General features: G+C 48.5%; 1 protein-coding gene across 4 annotated transcripts in view; it reads right to left on the reverse strand.

Moving 5' to 3' along the window:
* GPD2 (glycerol-3-phosphate dehydrogenase 2) overlaps nucleotides 1-12,267 on the reverse strand; it is a 153,195-nt gene extending 140,928 nt beyond the window's left edge. For all 4 annotated transcript variants that reach the window (XR_011849494.1, XM_072122478.1, XM_072122476.1 and 1 more), the window contains exon 1: nucleotides 12,103-12,267. The gene's annotated coding sequence lies outside the window, so the exon portion shown is untranslated. The remainder of the gene's footprint in view (nucleotides 1-12,102) is intronic.
* Between the last annotated feature and the right edge of the window lie 847 nt (nucleotides 12,268-13,114).

Below are 13,114 nucleotides of genomic sequence, written 5' to 3' on the forward strand. Positions count from 1 at the left end.
AGTTGGTTCCCGGCAGTAAGTCGATGGCTCACTTAAAGGGGTATCCACACTCCCTTTAACCGGATACAAATCGGATTAAAAGTGGTGTGGAGAGGGGTGACTGACCAATCTGCAGGCAGCATGTTATAGAGCAGGAGGAGCCAAGTAGTTTGTACACAGTGTCCTATCTGCAGGCAGCATGTTATAGAGCAGGAGGAGCTGAGCAGATTGTACATAGTGTCCTATCTGCAGGCCGCATGTTATAGAGCAGGAGGAGCTGAGCAGATTGTACATAGTGTCCTATCTGCAGTCAGCATATTATAGAGCAGGAGGAGCTGAGCAGATTGTACATAGTGTCCTATCTGCAGGCAGCATGTTATAGAGCAGGAGGAGCTGAGCAGATTGTACATAGTGTCCTATCTGCAGGCCGCATGTTATAGAGCAGGAGGAGCAGATTAGATTGTACATAGTGTCCTATCTGCAGGCAGCATGTTATAGAGCAGGAGGAGCCAAGTAGTTTGTACATAGTGTCCTATCTGCAGGCAGCATGTTATAGAGCAGGAGGAGCTGAACAGATTGTACATAGTGTCCTATCTGCAGGCAGCATGTTATGGAGCAGGAGGAGCCAAGTAGTTTGTACATAGTGTCCTCTCTGCAGGCAGCATGTTATAGAGCAGGAGGAGCTGAGCACATTGTACATAGTGTCCTATCTGCAGGCAGCATGTTATAGAGCAGGAGGAGCTGAGCACATTGTACATAGTGTCCTATCTGCAGGCAGCATGTTATAGAGCAGGAGGAGCTGAGCAGATTGTACATAGTGTCCTATCTGCAGGCAGCATGTTATAGAGCAGGAGGAGCCAAGTAGTTTGTACATAGTGTCCTATCTGCAGGCAGCATGTTATAGAGCAGGAGGAGCTGAACAGATTGTACATAGTGTCCTATCTGCAGGCAGCATGTTATGGAGCAGGAGGAGCCAAGTAGTTTGTACATAGTGTCCTCTCTGCAGGCAGCATGTTATAGAGCAGGAGGAGCTGAGCACATTGTACATAGTGTCCTATCTGCAGGCAGCATGTTATAGAGCAGGAGGAGCTGAGCACATTGTACATAGTGTCCTATCTGCAGGCAGCATGTTATAGAGCAGGAGGAGCTGAGCAGATTGTACATAGTGTCCTATCTGCAGGCAGCATGTTATGGAGCAGGAGGAGCTGAGCAGATTATACATAGTGTCCTATCTGCAGGCAGCATGCTATAGAGCAGGAGGAGCTAAGTAGATAGGTTTCCTTTGTGACCAAGTGAATACTTATATGATATGATACAGAAATCCCTTTAATCTCATCATGACAAACGTGGGGTGTAGACATCCGGCCTCCAGATACAAACAGCACATCCCTTTCTCTTATAAGATGTCGCTTCTATTTCTGCTTATTCGATAGATGCAGATTCATGGGAAGTTTCAAGGAACTGAAAGAAAAGAGTCAAGTTTCATTGTATGTGACGCTAAAGCAATAACCGGAGGAGGGAGGGGCCTATTTCATAGCGAAACCATAGAACAGCCCTGAAATCCCAAAGACGAGAGAAGCAAACACGCACCGAAACTAGGAACACGGCTTAAAGGGATCACCCCGGATATTACAATAGGGAAGTGTCCGGCTTTTTACACGGATTGGAGGTTATTACCCCTCCCCCGGGCAGGAGGTCGCCGTCTGATCAGGGGGGGGGGATTCTGGCGCTGAAGTGGGGGAACCCCCCGGTCATATCCAAAGTCACCCGGCACCCAAATAAGATGAATGGAGCTTCCAGGGAGGGTAGGCGAGGGATAGGACGGCGCCCACCCCAGATTCTTTATGAGGGGATTCTTTCAGTAAGTGCCGGGCCTCGTATTCATTGCTAACATCAGGTGTGAAGACACAATATTTTTAAAGAAAATTTACCATTTGTTTTCATGGAGTATGAAGCAAACACACCGTAAGAATGCTGTAGCTACACTGATGCAGAAACATATCTTGTTTAATCCCTGACTGGTTTTTCTGAAGAGCTTACAGTCTATGAGGATGAGGGGAGGACACAAGAGCTTACAGTCTATGAGGATGAGGGGGGACACAAGAGCTTACAGTCTATGAGGATGAGGGGAACACAAGAGCTTACAGTCTATGAGGATGAGGGGGGACACAAGAGCTTACAGTCTATAAGGATGAGGAGGTGACACATGAGCTTACAGTCTATGAGGATGAGGGGGACACAAGAGCTTACAGTCTATGAGGATGAGGGAGTGACACAAGAGCTTACAGTCTATGAGGATGAGGGGAGGACACAAGAGCTTACAGTCTATGAGGATGAAGGGGGGAGACACAAGAGCTTACAGTCTATGAGGATGAAGGGGGAGACACAAGAGCTTACAGTCTATGAGGATGAGGGAGGACACAAGAGCTTACAGTCTATGAGGATGAGGGAGTGACACAAGAGCTTACAGTCTATGAGGATGAGGGGGTGACACAAGAGCTTACAGTCTATGAGGATGAAGGGGGAGACACAAGAGCTTACAGTCTATGAGGATGAGGGAGGACACAAGAGCTTACAGTCTATGAGGATGAGGGAGTGACACAAGAGCTTACAGTCTATGAGGATGAGGGGGTGACACAAGAGCTTACAGTCTATGAGGATGAGGGGGACACAAGAGCTTACAGTCTATGAGAGAGGACACAAGAGCTTACAGTCTATGAGAGAGGACACAAGAGCTTACAGTCTATGAGGATGAGGGGAGGACACAAGAGCTTACAGTCTATGGGGATGAGGGGAGACACAAGAGCTTACAGTCTATGAGGATGAGGGGGTGACACAAGAGCTTACAGTCTATGAGGATGAGGGGGTGACACAAGAGCTTACAGTCTATGAGGATGAGGGGGTGACACAAGAGCTTACAGTCTATGAGGATGAGGGGGTGACACAAGAGCGTACAGTCTATGAGGATGAGGGGGTGACACAAGAGCTTACAGTCTATGAGGATGAGGGGGTGACACAAGAGCGTACAGTCTATGAGGATGAGGGGGTGACACAAGAGCTTACAGTCTATGAGGATGAAGGGGGGAGACACAAGAGCTTACAGTCTATGAGGATGAAGGGGGAGACACAAGAGCTTACAGTCTATGAGGATGAAGGGGGGAGACACAAGAGCTTACAGTCTATGAAGATGAAGGGGGGAGACACAAGAGCTTACAGTCTATGAGGATGAAGGGGGGAGACACAAGAGCTTACAGTCTATGAGGATGAGGGGTGACACAAGAGCTTACAGTCTATGAGGATGAGGGGGGACACAAGAGCTTACAGTCTATGAGGATGAGGGGGGACACAAGAGCTTACAGTCTATGAGGATGAGGGGGTGACACAAGAGCTTACAGTCTATGAGGATGAGGGGGGACACAAGAGCTTACAGTCTATGAGGATGAGGGGGGACACAAGAGCTTACAGTCTATGAGGATGAGGGGGTAACACAAGAGCTTACAGTCTATGAGGATGAGGGGGTAACACAAGAGCTTACAGTCTATGAGGATGAGGGGGGACACAAGAGCTTACAGTCTATGAGGATGAGGGGGTGACACAAGAGCTTACAGTCTATGAGGATGAGGGGGTGACACAAGAGCTTACAGTCTATGAGGATGAGGGGGGACACAAGAGCTTACAGTCTATGAAGATGAAGGGGGAGACACAAGAGCTTACAGTCTATGAGGATGAAGAGGGGAGACACAAGAGCTTACAGTCTATGAGGATGAGGGGGTGACACAAGAGCTTACAGTCTATGAGGATGAGGGCGGACACAAGAGCTTACAGTCTATGAGGATGAGGGGGTGACACAAGAGCTTACAGTCTATGAGGATGAGGGGGGACACAAGAGCTTACAGTCTATGAGGATGAGGGGGTAACACAAGAGCTTACAGTCTATGAGGATGAGGGGGTAACACAAGAGCTTACAGTCTATGAGGATGAGGGGGGACACAAGAGCTTACAGTCTATGAGGATGAGGGGGGACACAAGAGCTTACAGTCTATGAGGATGAGGGGGTGACACAAGAGCTTACAGTCTATGAGGATGAGGGGGTGACACAAGAGCTTACAGTCTATGAGGATGAGGGGTGACACAAGAGCTTACAGTCTATGAGGATGAGGGGGTGACACAAGAGCTTACAGTCTATGAGGATGAGGGGGGACACAAGAGCTTACAGTCTATGAGGATGAGGGGGTGACACAAGAGCTTACAGTCTATGAGGATGAGGGGGGACACAAGAGCTTACAGTCTATGAGGATGAGGGGGTGACACAAGAGCTTACAGTCTATGAGGATGAGGGGGTGACACAAGAGCTTACAGTCTATGAGGATGAGGGGGGACACAAGAGCTTACAGTCTATGAGGATGAGGGGGTGACACAAGAGCTTACAGTCTATGAGGATGAGGGGGGACACAAGAGCTTACAGTCTATGAGGATGAGGGGGTGACACAAGAGCTTACAGTCTATGAGGATGAGGGGGGACACAAGAGCTTACAGTCTATGAGGATGAGGGGGTGACACAAGAGCTTACAGTCTATGAGGATGAGGGGGTGACACAAGAGCTTACAGTCTATGAGGATGAGGGGGGACACAAGAGCTTACAGTCTATGAAGATGAAGGGGGAGACACAAGAGCTTACAGTCTATGAGGATGAAGGGGGGAGACACAAGAGCTTACAGTCTATGAGGATGAAGGGGGGAGACACAAGAGCTTACAGTCTTAGTGCTATTTACATCAAAGGGGTTTCCCAGCTTAGATTACAAAGAAACCCCTCTAATGTATTTCTCCCTTCCTGTGGATGGGTCATCAATACATTTTGGCCAATTTATAGGAATTATCATTAGACGGCCCCACAGCAGTCATTAAAGAGTTAAAATCTTCCCTCGAGGCGCCTTCATGGATCCTCTATCTGAAGCCAAAATTAGAGAAAAAAAAACTGGAGAAAACCCTTATATTTGGACTTGGAACAATCCGTGCCCTTGTATCAGGATAACGCGGGGTTAAGCCCTGCACAGGACAATGGGGACTATGGGGCGTCTGCAGGATAAATCTGGGATCTTTAGGATTTTGATACAAATCTGTTCCTTTTCTTGGCCAGAAGATGGGACAGAGAAGACTAAACAGTGAGCGACTTCTCTCCAGATCTGCGGGTGTGATACATAGTAACATCACATGGAGCCACATTCACACCTTCATAGTGACAGTAATTCTCCCAGTGACCCTGTGACCCCGTCACGCCCTGTGACCCTGATCATCCCGCAATTATCTCAGGACAAAGTGCAGGAGACACAAGGACTGATGCAGAGTCACAGGACCTTCCCGTTTCCCATTCCCTACAATTAATGGGGTCTATGCCATGAAATGTTTGGGGAAAAGGGAAGGTTATTCATAGGAATCAATGACACCAGCAGCACAGAGTATTTCAGGCAAATACTGGAGACATCTCACTGTACAGGTCATGGTCCGTTCTACATTGGCTGTAACTTATTCCTACTATGTAAGAATGGCCCCCACTCTGCTCAGTACAGCTACACCCCCAGATTCTCAGACTGGTTTCAATGTCCTGGGTGTGTATTCTTGTCAAGGGGGGATAAGACCCCCATGTGGCCCTGGGGTGTATGAATATTATTGCCCCTATAAGTCTGGGGTCACTTCCTACATCTGGTGCTAGAAGCTTCCTGGGGAATTGAGGACGTGTCCCTTCTGTTGCTTTCAATCTGCGGTGTCAGGACCTTTGTGGGACCTCCAAAGGTCCTGAAATGGCTCTTGTGTACATGTGTATTTAGAGCAGGAACAGATGTACAAGGATTTCATATGTGAAGGTCCTTCTCAGTAAAAAATGTGTTGAGTGGTTTGGGTGCCATAGGCCCCCCAAGAAGGTACTGCCCAAACTGCCTATATTATAATCCACTAACGGGTCTACAAGGGAGAGCAATCTAAAGTATAACAACGACCATATTGTGCTGCTCGCACTTCTCTTTCTAGAGTTGAAGCATTTTCTGTCATGAAGCTACTTGTCAGAAATCCTCCTCAGCAGCACTTCCCACAATGCTTTGTGTTCTCTCATGAAATAATTACTGTGAGAAGTAACTCTGAAGGAACTGAAGTAATTCAGCAAATCTACTGAGAACCTTACAAGATAATCCTAAGAAAACTGCACAGTGTGTACAGACAGGATCTATATGGCGAGTAGCCTGGCTGCTCATCACATGGAGGAACATGGAGCATGTAATAAGGAGTAGAAACCAGCTGTAAAATGCTTGTGCTGTGTAACCACGAATGGTAAACAGCTTCCCTGCTGGGTAAATAGTGTCTGCAGCGCAGAAGGTGGAGAGGGGCTGCAGGGGAATGTCACAGACTGGGAAGAAGGGACTGAGAGAACAGGGGGGACTGTGTAACTCTCTTCTCTTTGCATGAGACTTCTTCATCCACAGATCTGCACAGACACAGCTCTCCTGCTAGCTATACACAGCGAGCATCTCCTCCCCCTCCAGAGCGAGCAGGCCAGTAGCTGTCTCCTTTATACTCTATGGTCTGACAGAGATCAGCAGCTACGACGGGCAGAACTGAGGAGGATAGTAAGGAAATCGCTGAACATAGGCAATGAAAGTAACAGGCAAAGTTGTCCTACTTCCCAAAAGCTGTAGGTTTAGGGGAAATAAAATGTATCAGAGTTGCGCATTAAAGGGGTTTTCTGAGGCTGAGGCTAAGAAAGGGTCCTTGTAGTCATAGATGTGAGGACCCCCACGCTGGCCATTGCCCACCCCTGGAAGTATCCACAAAGGGCCAGACAATGTTATACCTTATGAGGCCCTGATCTGGAATTATTTCTATATCCCTTACTATTCCTGGGGAATCATTGCCAATATCAGAGACGCTCTACTGTCAGATGGGTGGAGTCAGAATGTCCCCTCCACTAAAAGACCACCCATCTTTATTCCAATATTCTAATACAGTTCTCTACAGTCAAATGGGTGGCCCTTTGATCAAACAGGAAATTTGGCTCCACCCATCTGACAGTATAGACTTGATACTGATTACTCTGGGATAGTGAGGGGTAGAATCAGAGAAGTGGCGCCTATTAAGGATCTGGGGGTTCATGGCGGTGCTGACAGGTCCCCTTTAAGGTTGTTGCTGACCTGTGACGGGATCTACATACAGTGGATTAATATTCCAGCGACTAATAGTAAACAAGGCAGCGCAGGGCGGAGGACGTTCACCAAATTAGAAAAAGAATAATTGGCCCCGAGCCCTGACCCAGTTTCCTCGCACAGGATCCACCAATATTTCCATGACATGTATGGACGACGCGCAGTGAGGTCAGGCGTACGCGGAAATCTCAGTAAGTGTCGCAGGTTTTTAATGAATGCAGGATCCGAGGATCAGTGATGTCACAGGGAAATGACTGCACTGACGTAAGTGATGGCTCCTGCGCTCGGTGCGGAGAGAACTGCAGGTATAGTTCTGCCCCCTGTGTGACCTCTGACTCAGCCGAGGTACATACTATACCTGCAGGGCAGCGCCAGGCTACAAGAGATACACCGCAATATACACGATCAGATGACATAGTGATATATTCACATACATGAGGCTGCTCTGTGCTGAAAGCAAACCTGTCACCAGTAACTGCATTCTTAGCTGACAGGTTCCCATAGACTATGCTTTACCAAATTTTAAAAATGCCTTTGTAAGCAATCAGAATAATTTCAGTACTTTATAAAGCTTTATTTCACATTACCTGGTTCCATGCATGTAGAGTGTGCTGGGGTAAGAATCAAGGACCTAAGGGTAAGAATCAAGGACCTAAGGGTACGAATCAAGGACCTAAGGGTACGAATCAAGGACCTAAGGGTACGAATCAAGGACCTAAGGGTACGAATCAAGGACCTAAGGGTACGAATCAAGGACCTAGGGGTACGAATCAAGGACCTAGGGGTAAGAATCAAGGACCTAGGGGTAAGAATCAAGGACCTAGGGGTAAGAATCAAGGACCTAGGGGTAAGAATCAAGGACCCAGGGGTAAGAATCAAAGACCCGGGGGTAAGAATCAAGGACCTAGGGGTAAGAATCAAGGACCCGGGGTAAGAATCAAAGACCTGGGGTAAGAATCAAGGACCTGGGGTAAGAATCAAGGACCTGGGGTAAGAATCAAGGACCTGGGGTCTGGTCTGAACCAGAGACATCCCTGTGTACCAACAACAGGATGAACACATAGGAGGCGCGCAGGTAGCAGAACCGGTTTATAGTATAAGGCACCTTCAAGCAACGAAAGCCGAATCTGGAAGGAACCCGACTGCAAGGACAAACGTAGCGACGCCAGCTGCCGCGTTACCTTGTTAGCTGCTAATGGGGGTCATTAAATGCGGGGGGGGGGGGGAGGAATGGGACTCGCACACATGACTAGAGAAGTCGCACATACAAGGAGCCGGTAACGAGCCGTTCCCTATAGATAACAAACATTCTATACTGACCTGACGAGGCCACATTGGTGGTAGGTCGCTTTCCATCTACCAATCCCTGCACTGTCTCTGCCTCCAATAACTAACTAAAAACTTTATTTCTCAGCTATACGGCTCACATGTGCACGGGAACTTCCTCTTCTTTTCGGCAGCGAGGCGAGTTACTGCGCATGCGCAGCCTAGAATGTTCAGCTGCATATATGGAAAATAAAGTTTTGAGTTCGCTCTGGAGTTTAGGGCTCAGTAGATAGAAAAGGATCCACCAGCAGGAATTCCGCAGATACTGTATTCCTGGTGATTTCCTTTATAACCAGCCGACTTTCCCAGGCTCCAGAGAGGCAAAACTTCCCAATAAAACGAGGATATATCTCCAGGTCATTCAGGAGTCTAGGAAAGCAAGAGACACGTGACACCCAGCTTTCCCATGGACAGATATAACCCAGAAATCATTCAGCCCTGGATGTCACATGCTCCGGGGGCCTAAGACTCCTCAGGATTTCTTAGGTTTGACATTTGAAGAACATTTAAGAAGTAAACATGTAACGTTACACCCCAGCTGCCCGGCTTCATCTCTAGTGCCCACGGATGAACCTACCACTGAAAATAACCCGGCACCTCCTACACCACAGGGTGGTCCGCAATCATCTGTAGAGTCACCGCCAAGACCCAAGTACAGAAAGCAGAGACTGAGCAGAAATTTCTCATCCATTTCCCTCCATTCACTAAAGTATCAAGATTTTAACTTGCTGTCAGTGAATGGAAGCAGCTGCCATACTGTACCTACAAATGATATAGGCACAGGTAGTGCTGCCCTCCTGTTTCTACCTACAAATGATATAGGCACAGGTAGTGCTGCCCTCCTGTCTCTACCTACAAATGATATAGGCACAGGTAGCGCTGCCCTCCTGTTTCTACCTACAAATGATATAGGCACAGGTAGCGCTGCCTTCCTGTCTCTACCTACAAATGATATAGGCACAGGTAGCACTGCCCTACTGTCTCTACCTACAAATGATATAGGCACAGGTAGCGCTGACCTCCTGTCTCTACCTACAAATGATATAGGCACAGGTAGCACTGCCATACTGTCTCTACCTACAAATGATATAGGCACAGGTAGCACTGCCCTCCTGTCTCTACCTACAAATGATATAGGCACAGGTAGCACTGCCCTCCTGTCTCTACCTACAAATGATATAGGCACAGGTAGCACTGCCTTCCTGTCTCTACCTACAAATGATATAGGCACAGGTAGCACTGCCCTCCTGTCTCTACCTACAAATGATATAGGCACAGGTAGCACTGCCATACTGTACCTACAAATGATATAGGCACAGGTAGCACTGCCCTCCTGTCTCTACCTACAAATGATATAGGCACAGGTAGCGCTGCCCTCCTGTCTCTACCTACAAATGATATAGGCACAGGTAGCGCTGCCCTCCTGTCTCTACCTACAAATGATATAGGCACAGGTAGCGCTGCCCTCCTGTCTCTACCTACAAATGATATAGGCACAGGTAGCGCTACCCTCCTGTCTCTACCTACAAATGATATAGGCACAGGTAGCGCTGCCCTCCTGTCTTTACCTACAAATGATATAGGCACAGGTAGCGCTGCCCTCCTGTCTCTACCTACAAATGATATAGGCACAGGTAGCGCTGCCCTCCTGTCTCTACCTACAAATGATATAGGCACAGGTAGCGCTGCCCTCCTGTCTCTACCTACAAATGATATAGGCACAGGTAGCACTGCCCTCCTGTCTCTACCTACAAATGATATAGGCACAGGTAGCACTGCCCTCCTGTCTCTACCTACAAATGATATAGGCACAGGTAGCACTGCCCTCCTGTCTCTACCTACAAATGATATAGGCACAGGTAGCGCTGCCTTCCTGTCTCTACCTACAAATGATATAGGCACAGGTAGCGCTGCCTTCCTGTCTCTACCTACAAATGATATAGGAACAGGTAGCACTGCCTTCCTGTCTCTACCTACAAATGATATAGGCACAGGTAGCGCTGCTCTCCTGTCTCTACCTACAAATGATATAGGCACAGGTAACACTGCCCTCCTGTCTCTACCTACAAATGATATAGGCACAGGTAGCGCTGCCCTCCTGTCTCTACCTACAAATGATATAGGCACTGGTAGCGCTGCCCTCCTGTCTCTACCTACAAATGATATAGGAACAGGTAGCACTGCCCTCCTGTCTCTACCTACAAATGATATAGGCACAGGTAGCACTGCCCTCCTGTCTCTACCTACAAATGATATAGGCACAGGTAGCACTGCCCTCCTGTCTCTACCTACAAATGATATAGGCACAGGTAGCGCTGCCTTCCTGTCTCTACCTACAAATGATATAGGCACAGGTAGCGCTGCCTTCCTGTCTCTACCTACAAATGATATAGGAACAGGTAGCACTGCCTTCCTGTCTCTACCTACAAATGATATAGGCACAGGTAGCGCTGCTCTCCTGTCTCTACCTACAAATGATATAGGCACAGGTAACACTGCCCTCCTGTCTCTACCTACAAATGATATAGGCACAGGTAGCGCTGCCCTCCTGTCTCTACCTACAAATGATATAGGCACTGGTAGCGCTGCCCTCCTGTCTCTACCTACAAATGATATAGGAACAGGTAGCACTGCCCTCCTGTCTCTACCTACAAATGATATAGGCACAGGTAGCACTGCCCTCCTGTCTCTACCTACAAATGATATAGGCACAGGTAGCACTGCCATCCTGTCTCTACCTACAAATGATATAGGCACAGGTAGCGCTGCCTTCCTGTCTCTACCTACAAATGATATAGGCACAGGTAGCGCTGCCTTCCTGTCTCTACCTACAAATGATATAGGAACAGGTAGCACTGCCCTCCTGTCTCTACCTACAAATGATATAGGCACAGGTAGCAAATATTACATTGTCAGGTATAATTACGAATATTGAATCATGGAGAAAGCCAAGAGGGTTGAATTTCCTCAGACGATGCACTAGCGGTCCTCACTTACTATCATTAGTTGCAATGTATCTTTCTAATATATCAATCCCACGGCCGCTTCTCCTTAGAGGAAACTCTAGTAGTAAAACTGATTACACGATGAGTCAGCCATGTCTGCTCTCGCTCCCTCTACCCCAGCACATGTTGGGAGCGTGCTCACTGCATGAGGGCAGGGAAGACTTCCACCGCCCGGGGCAGGGCTGCCATGCGGCTTACCTGGGGTGACTCGCCCACCTGTGCCCCGAGATGCCAGGCGGTGGCCAGGACACAAGATGTCGTGTGACTGTAGTTACACCCTCAGGTTACACGGTAACAGACACGGCGCCGGATACAACGAGGAAACTTGAAACTATTATCCCAATGCCGGTCAATGGATGAAGTGTCCGGTCATTATACTGCGCCACCATGGGGTCATAGGGGCGAGAAATGATATCCGAAAAAGTACAAGTGCCACGCCAAAGTCACAGGCAGCCAGAATAGTCACCTAGATATACCCCTTAGGAAGAAGAGGTGTGCACATGAATATACAGGGGATCACTGACTGCAAAGAGGTTCTGCAGCAGCTACAGACATGTATATATTATACAGACAAGGCTCCTAGAGGGACATGACATACTCACAGGTCAGCACAGATTGGCCGGGGGTCCTGGGGGTGCAGGGGTTCCTGGGGGTGCAGGGGTTCCTGGGGGTACAGGGGTTCCTGGGGGTGCCGGGGCCGGGCTCCTTCTCTCATGGACCGGAGAACATCCCTCACTCCGGGAGGCCCAGCATCCAAACACGGAAGTATCCGCTCCACTCACGTGACGGGCGTCAGCGCGGGCCAATCAGGTGTCAGATAGCGGATACACTGGCCAATCACATGCTGCGTCTAGTGTTACACTGTTACAGAGTGTTACTATACACAGAGAGATGAAGAGGTCACTATGTGCCAGGAGGAGTATATAGAGGACAGGAGGGGTATACAGGGGACAGGAGGAATATACAGAGGACAGGAGGAGTATACAGGGGACAGGAGGGGTATACAGAGGACAGGAGGAGTATACAGAGGACAGGAGGAGTATACACAGAACAGGAGGAATATACAGGGGGCAGGAGGGGTATACAGGGGACAGGAGGAGTATACAGAGGACAGGAGGAGTATACAGGGGACAGGAGGAGTATACACAGGACAGGAGGAGTATACAGGGGACAGGAGGAGTATACAGGGGACAGGAGGGGTATACAGAGGACAGGAGGAGTATACAGAGGACAGGAGGAGTATACAGAGGACAGGAGGAGTATACAGAGGACAGGAGGAGTATACAGGGGAAAGGAGGAGTATACAGAGGACAGGAGGAGTATACAGGAGACAGGAGGAGTATACAGGGGACAGGAGGAGTATACACAGGACAGGAGGAGTATACAGAGGACAGGAGGAGTATACAGAGGACAGGAGGAGTATACAGGGGCGAGAAGGAGTATACAGGGGACAAGAGGAGTATACAGAGAACAGGAGGAGTATACAGAGGACAGGAGGAGTATACAGAGGACAGGAGGAATATACAGGGGACAGGAGGGGTATACAGAGGACAGGAGGAGTATACAGAGGACAGGAGGAGTATACAGGGGAAAGGAGGAGTATACAGAGGACAG

The sequence above is a fragment of the Engystomops pustulosus genome, chromosome 8, assembly GCF_040894005.1.
Source record: "Engystomops pustulosus chromosome 8, aEngPut4.maternal, whole genome shotgun sequence".
Classification (NCBI taxonomy): Eukaryota; Metazoa; Chordata; class Amphibia; order Anura; family Leptodactylidae; genus Engystomops; species Engystomops pustulosus.